This window comes from Colobus angolensis, unplaced genomic scaffold, assembly GCF_000951035.1.
Source record: "Colobus angolensis palliatus isolate OR3802 unplaced genomic scaffold, Cang.pa_1.0 Scaffold659, whole genome shotgun sequence".
Lineage (NCBI taxonomy): Eukaryota > Metazoa > Chordata > Mammalia > Primates > Cercopithecidae > Colobus > Colobus angolensis.
The window spans coordinates 281057-287842 of record NW_012120254.1 but is presented as its reverse complement, the minus strand read 5'-3'; the positions used below and the strand labels follow the sequence as shown (position 1 = coordinate 287842).

At 37.4% G+C, this 6786-nt stretch overlaps 1 pseudogene across 1 annotated transcript; it reads right to left on the bottom strand.

The window, feature by feature from the left end:
- Positions 1–387: 387 nt before the first annotated feature.
- Positions 388–2889, bottom strand: LOC105500291 (annotated as a pseudogene). The gene has a single exon (XR_001000011.1). The product of XR_001000011.1 is annotated as a periodic tryptophan protein 1 homolog pseudogene (transcript).
- Between the last annotated feature and the right edge of the window lie 3897 nt (positions 2890–6786).

The following is a 6786-nucleotide window of genomic DNA, read 5'->3' as shown; positions in this document are numbered from 1 at the left end:
CCCAATGACCCAAACACCTCTCATTAGCCCCACCTTCAGTGCTGGAGATCAAATTTCAACATGAGGTTTGAGGGGACAAACATCCAAACTATAGCAGAATCCTAAATATTTCTTTGCTACACATTATATAATCAGGGCTTCCCCCTTTACAATTTAAATTTCTTTGTAAACACCATTTAATGATTGATTGCCCAATAATGGAGGGTGAGAATCATCATATGCTGCCTAACAATTTCTTTATTGCCTTTTATTTTATTTCAATAGTGCAGCATTGAACTTTTTGCATATTTGGTCACATTTAACACATATTGCTAAATTCCTTTCACTAAAAACATATAATAGTGCCATACACTGTGTTCATTATAACGCTGATTAGTTTTTTTTTCCATCATTTAATCTCTTTAATTCACACATCTGTCCTTTGTATAAAGAGGTGTTTTGGTGAACCCAAGTTGTTACACCAATGACATTCCACAGTATTAACACTTGAAAGATTGAAGTCACATTCATGAATTATACAGGAAATATCAAAGGTTCATGAACTGATTATTATTCTGGCAAGTCAGGGTTGGGTCTCATATTATCAAACTAATTTTTAATGCCTACTAAAATTCATACTTAATAGGAAGACAATCTACAACTAAAATTGTCCCTTGTTAGGTGGAGAGCAAAGACTTATTCACACTGAATCTCCCATGCCTTGTATAGCACTGGGCACAGAATGGCATTCAGTGTTTTGAGAATGAATGAATGGTCTGCCTCTTGCCTTTGATAACAGTGAATATCATGCTAGGAAAACAGGGGCATGTAACTTTTACTTACCAAACTCTATGAGTTGCATTGAGCATGCTTCTCAATCACGAGCATTAATTTGAGAATAGTTAGGAAGGAAAGTGGAGTCTCTGGGGCACTTGCCTCTGTTTGTGGCCTCCTGTGCAATCTTAGCCAAATAACAACCTTTCCAGGCCTAGGTTTACCCATCTTTTAATATTACAGGATTTTACGCTTTAAAAATCTATAAATTACTACATATTTGCAAACCTAGATTAAGTGTGACAGATGGTATGTTTGAGGAATTATTTTTTTAAAATCCTTTTTATTACTCTTTTTTAAGAAATGCAACAAAAGCCTTACAAACCATCCATTTGAAGAGCAAGCACAAAGACCAGCTCTGTTTGTGGTGCCACCACAGTTGCAGAAAGGAATATCAGGCAGTCAGAAATGAATTGTGTTTCAGTCACTCTGCATGGTTGCTGCCACACATGGAACATTTTTAGGCCAACTTTTCAAAATTCCCAGTTAAGGTGAATGGGAAATTAGATGATCTTCATTAAGACTCCATGGGTGTGTCTGAGCTTCTGCTGCCAAAAGGGCCACTAATAGATGAATTTCTTGCACTCCTGAGAACATGCCTCTCTCGTCTTCCAAATGCTTCATTTACCGAAGAGACTGTGTTATATCCCAGACCCAAAGCCCTTCTTTTTGACTTCCAAAGGCATAAATACATGGCAAATCAGGGCAACATGAAGAACAGAAGAGAACTCCCATTTTCATGTCCCTAGAATGAACTAGACTTGGCCTATCTCCTAAGATGTCCCAGATCTTCATGTATTTGTCAACTGAAGCAGTCACGAGACAGCCCTTGATTTGATTGCTAAGATCAAGACCAGAGATTTCATCATTGTGTTTATTAAGTGTAAAAATTGGCTTATCTAAACCTGCATCCAAATTATACACAAAGCCATCATCTGTACTGGCCAAAAAATGACAAGGTGAAAAGTGATTCCAAGTCACTCTATCTGCCCACTGAATCGCCACATTCGATGGCTTTCATCTGGACTTTGGCAGTCATACAAAGCCAGAAATCAGAGTCTGTGCTTCAAATGGATGAAACTGCAGCGTTTGGACCTTATCTGTGTGTATAGCGAGGCTAGCTGCTGGTTTCCCCAAGGACATATCCCACAGAATTACAGTGTTGTCCGCTGACGCACTTGCTAAAACATTTCTGATTAGCTTATTCCATGAAAGGTCAAGGACAGCATCGGTATGCCCTTCTGCTGAGGAACTCTTCTTTCCTTTCTTTTTCTTCTTTTTGGAAAGTTTACTTCCGAGTGTGAAGACTGGCTCTAAAGAGTCCACTATATCAAGGTCCCACACTTCAATAACAGAGGTCGTGTTTCCCACAGCAATGTAATTTCCAGTAGAATCATCTGGGCTAGGATCAAAATTCAGCCATTCCACACTCAGAGGATATGCAGACAAGAGTATATCCTGATGTACATAAAAAGAGTCTTCTTCTGGATTATAAACATGCACCTCTAAATTGCACTGGTCCTGTTCAGCTCGGCCACAAACTATGAGATTATCACTGGGCTTAATCAAGAAATCTTCACGTTCATATTGTTCTGTATCTTTCAGAGTAACCTAAGGATCTTGATCATTACTCCCACAGACCGTAAGACCCAAGAGAGATTCACCAAGAGTCTCAGCATCTGGGTCATTTTCCTCATCATATTTATATAAGTCGTAATCAGCCAGCTCATCATCATCGAGCGTCCTGTCGTCCTCTGGGTCACCATCCTCCAGGGGCTCTCTTGGGCGTGCCTGGGTGCGTGCACTCTGCATGCCATCTTCTGAAGGACTGCCTGTCTCTTCTTCATCAATGCCACCACCCACCTTCTTCTTGTAGTTTCTCCTTTGCCTCAGCAATGAGACGTTTTACTTCTTCTTTGCTCAGCTCTACCTTGTCTGGTGTCTCTTTGGCCATGCCGCAGTGGACCCAGGCCACACATGTCACCTGGCAGCTGCGATTCATGATCCCCAGGTCAAGGGCGTGTCAGGCTAGAAACTCGGCCACAGCATGACGGACCACAGCCGCACTGCGGCCACACGCTCGGGGCTCCACACGGGGCCGCTCACGCTGAATAGGTTTTAACTATTGATAATTTGGTAGCTGAAAAATATCTCATTGTTTTGGCTTAAATAATATTTATTTGATTATATGTAAGTGCATATATAATTATATGCACTTTATATTTAATACTTTTGTAAGTATTTTAAAATTTGCCCTGAGAATGTATATGATTCACACAATATATAATTAACATTTTAAAATAATTAAGACAAAAAGGAAATGGGTAGAAAAAAATAAAATCAATAAGAAGTTAAAACACAGAAGGAACACCATTAGATGAACCACGAATATGACTCTAAGCTTTCTAGCAGCAAATTTAAAGAGGAAAACATAAGAAGATAGAGTGTAGATTGGTGGTGGCCAGAGGCCAGGGAGCATATGGGGGAGAGGTGGATGAAGACAGGTTGATTAAAGGGTACAAATATACAGTTTGATAGAAGAAATAAAACCGAGTGTTGGATAGATCAGTAGGGTAACTATACAATCTATTGTATATTTCAAAATAGCTGGAAGAATACTTCCAATCTCGTTGGGTATTGTGAATAGAATTGCTATGAAAATGAGTCTGCAAATATCTCTTCAAGACTCTGCTTTCGAATCTTTTAGATATATAGGCATATATCAAATCTTTCCAGCATAAAGACAAATATTTAAGGTGATGGATATCCCAATTACAATGACTTGACCTTTACAAATTATGTGAATGTATTCATTATCATATGTACCCCACATGTTTGAACTTTCGACATTTAGATAATCTTGATTTGTATCTTCTCAATTTTTCAATAATTTCTAGAACTACAGGAGAACTCATTAACTCTTTCCCTTCTCTGGATTTTGCACACAAAAAATTACCTCTGCTTTTTAATTTTTTTTGTATTGTGGTAAAAACATATAACATTTATGTTTTTAACTTAAAATTGTGTGTGTTTAATATGTACACGGTGATGTTTTGATATAAATAAATGGTAAACTGATTATTACAGTTAAGCTAATTAACATATCTATCTCTTCACATAGTTACATTTCTATGGTAAGAATAGTCAAGATCTAATCTTTTAGCAAATTTCAAATATCCACATATGTACTAACTACAGCCCCCATGCTGTACATTAGATCGCTAGAAATTATTCATTCTACATCATTGAAACTTTGTACACTTTGACCACCATCTCCCATTCTTCCCCTTCTCCTGTAACTACCATTCTACTCTCTGCTTCTATGAATTCGACTTTTTAAGATTCCACATGTAAATAAGATGATGCAGTAATTTTCTTTCTGTGTCTAGCTTAATTCACTTAGCATAATGTCTACCAGGTTCAACCATATTGTCACAGATGGCAGGATTTTCTTCTTTTCTAGGGCTGAATAATATCCCCTTGTATATACATTGTTAAGTAAGTTGACCAAAACCATGTAACCAGTAGTGGAAGAAAGAGATGATAAACCCAGGACTGTCTAACTCCTGAGCAAAGCACTCATAAGCACTATAAAATAGTTTAGCTAACATTTATTGAGTGTATACTATGTGCCAAGCAGTAAGTTCTTTAAATATGTTATCTATTTTAGTTCTTATGACAAACCTGTAAGTTAGATTGGTACAAATATCCATGTTTTACTGATAAGCAAATCACTGTTATTAAGGATGTTATTTGCCATCAAAACAAAGGAATTGTATCATTAGTAGGAACAGTTGTATCTCTCATAAGCAATTGGTTTGTTATGACTTTGTGGTCACTGTAGACCATGGAAAATATTTACTAAGTGCCTTCTATGTGCCAGGTCCTTGTTTAATGTTCTTCAGAAACATAAAACAAAACACCCAAATATTTCTTCCCTTTTGAATCTTATTTTCTAGTGGAAGAAATATTCTGTAAATAACCATATAGTGCATTACAAAATAAGAGTTGTGTAGAAGAGAAAAATAGAGCATAGCAAAGTGGATCAGAATATTCTTGGGGTGCTCACTTGAGCTAATGCTTCACTCTGGGGGAATTAGTCATGCAGCTGTATTATGGAAGAGTATTTCTGTCAATGAAAACAGCTGAGAAAAATACCTAAAGTGGGAGAGCAAGCCTGGTATATTTAAGGATCTGGAAGGAAGCCAATACGACTGCAGTGGAGTGGCTGAGAGGGTGAGGCAATTAGATGATAGAGGTGATAAATGAATCCAGTTAGACTTTATAAACCACTGTAACAACTTTAATTTTCCTCTGAGGTTGATAAGAAATATGGAAAGATTTTGAGTAGAGAAGTGACATGAGATGTCACAGGATATCTCCAGATGCTGTGTGGAGATGACACTGCCTGAGACAGGGTCAAAGTAGGAAGACCAGTTGTATTAGTCCATTTTCACACTGTTATAAAGAACTACCTAAAACTGGGTAATTTATGAAGAAAAAAGGTTGAATTGACTCACAGTTCTGCATAGCTGGGGAGGCCTAAAGAAACTTACAATCATAGTGGAAAGCAAAAGCGAAGAAAGGACCTTCTTCACATGGCTGCAGGAGCGAGAGAGAGCAAGGTGGGAACTACCAAGCACTTTTAAACCATTAGATCTCATGACAACTCACTCAATATCATGAGAACAGCATGGAGGAAACCACCCCCATGATCCAATCACCTCCCACCAGGTCCTTCCCTCAACAGGAGGGGACTACCATTCAAGATGAGATTTGGGTGGGGACACAGAACCAAACCATATTACCAGTGAAAATACTATTATAATGGTCTGCATGAGCAATGACGGTGGTTGGAACCAGAGTGATAACTATAGAACTGGTAAGAAATGGCCAAATTTTAAATATATTTTGAAGATAAAACCAAAATATTTTCCTTACAGATTCGTTGGATATTGAATGTGAAGAGAAAGAAGGAGTCAATGATAATTAAATAAACAACTAAATGTAAACAAAATATTTAAAATGATAACAGCAGTTACATTAGTGTAAGATTATAGACTTTATTTTGTTCTTCATTCTCTTATATATTTTCCAGTTTCCTAGATAAATATAAATGGTTTCTATAATTAGAAGGGAGTAAATATATTTTTTAAGCAAAACAATATTAAATCAACTGTTTTTCAAATATGAGGTTGGCGGCCAGCTGTGATGGCTCACATCTGTAGTCCCAGCACTTTGGGAGGCCAAGGCAGGTGGATCACTTGAGGTCAGAAGTTTGAGACCTTCCTGGCCAACATGGTGAAATCCTCTCTACTAAAAATACAAAAAAATCAGCCAGGCATGGTGGTGGTGCACGTCTATAATCCCAGCTCCTTGGGAAGCTGAGGCACGAGAATTGCTTGAACCCAGGAGGCAGAGGTTGCAGTGAGCCAAGGTTGAACCACTGCACTCCAGCCTGGGCAACAGAGTGAGACTCTGTCTCAAAAAAAGAATATGAGGTTGGCAAATGTTTAGAGAATAGTGGCCAGTGTTGGTGATAATGCAGTAGAACTGGCATTCACACATAGCTGTAGCATTATGAATTGGTAAAGCTATTCTGTAGAGAAATGTATTCATGAAAGTTTTAGAAATGTTCATATAGTCACATATCAATGATTCTAGTTTTAGGAATTAACTGCAAAGAAACAATCAGAGATTTACTTTAATATTTAAAAGCAAAAATATTCATGTTTCATATGCAACTGTAATTGGAAAACACCTGAATGTCCAACAATATGGAATTCTTTTATTATATTACAAAGAATGTAAATCCACAGTTAGCATACTTTTCTGCTCTTACCAAAAAAAACCCACATCTTTTTGAATAATATTTTCATGGCATTGGGAAAGGGTAAGGAAAAACCACAATTTAAGGAGTAAAATTACTTTTAAGATTAATCCTAGAAAGCATTTGTAGATGTGGGAAGCCTG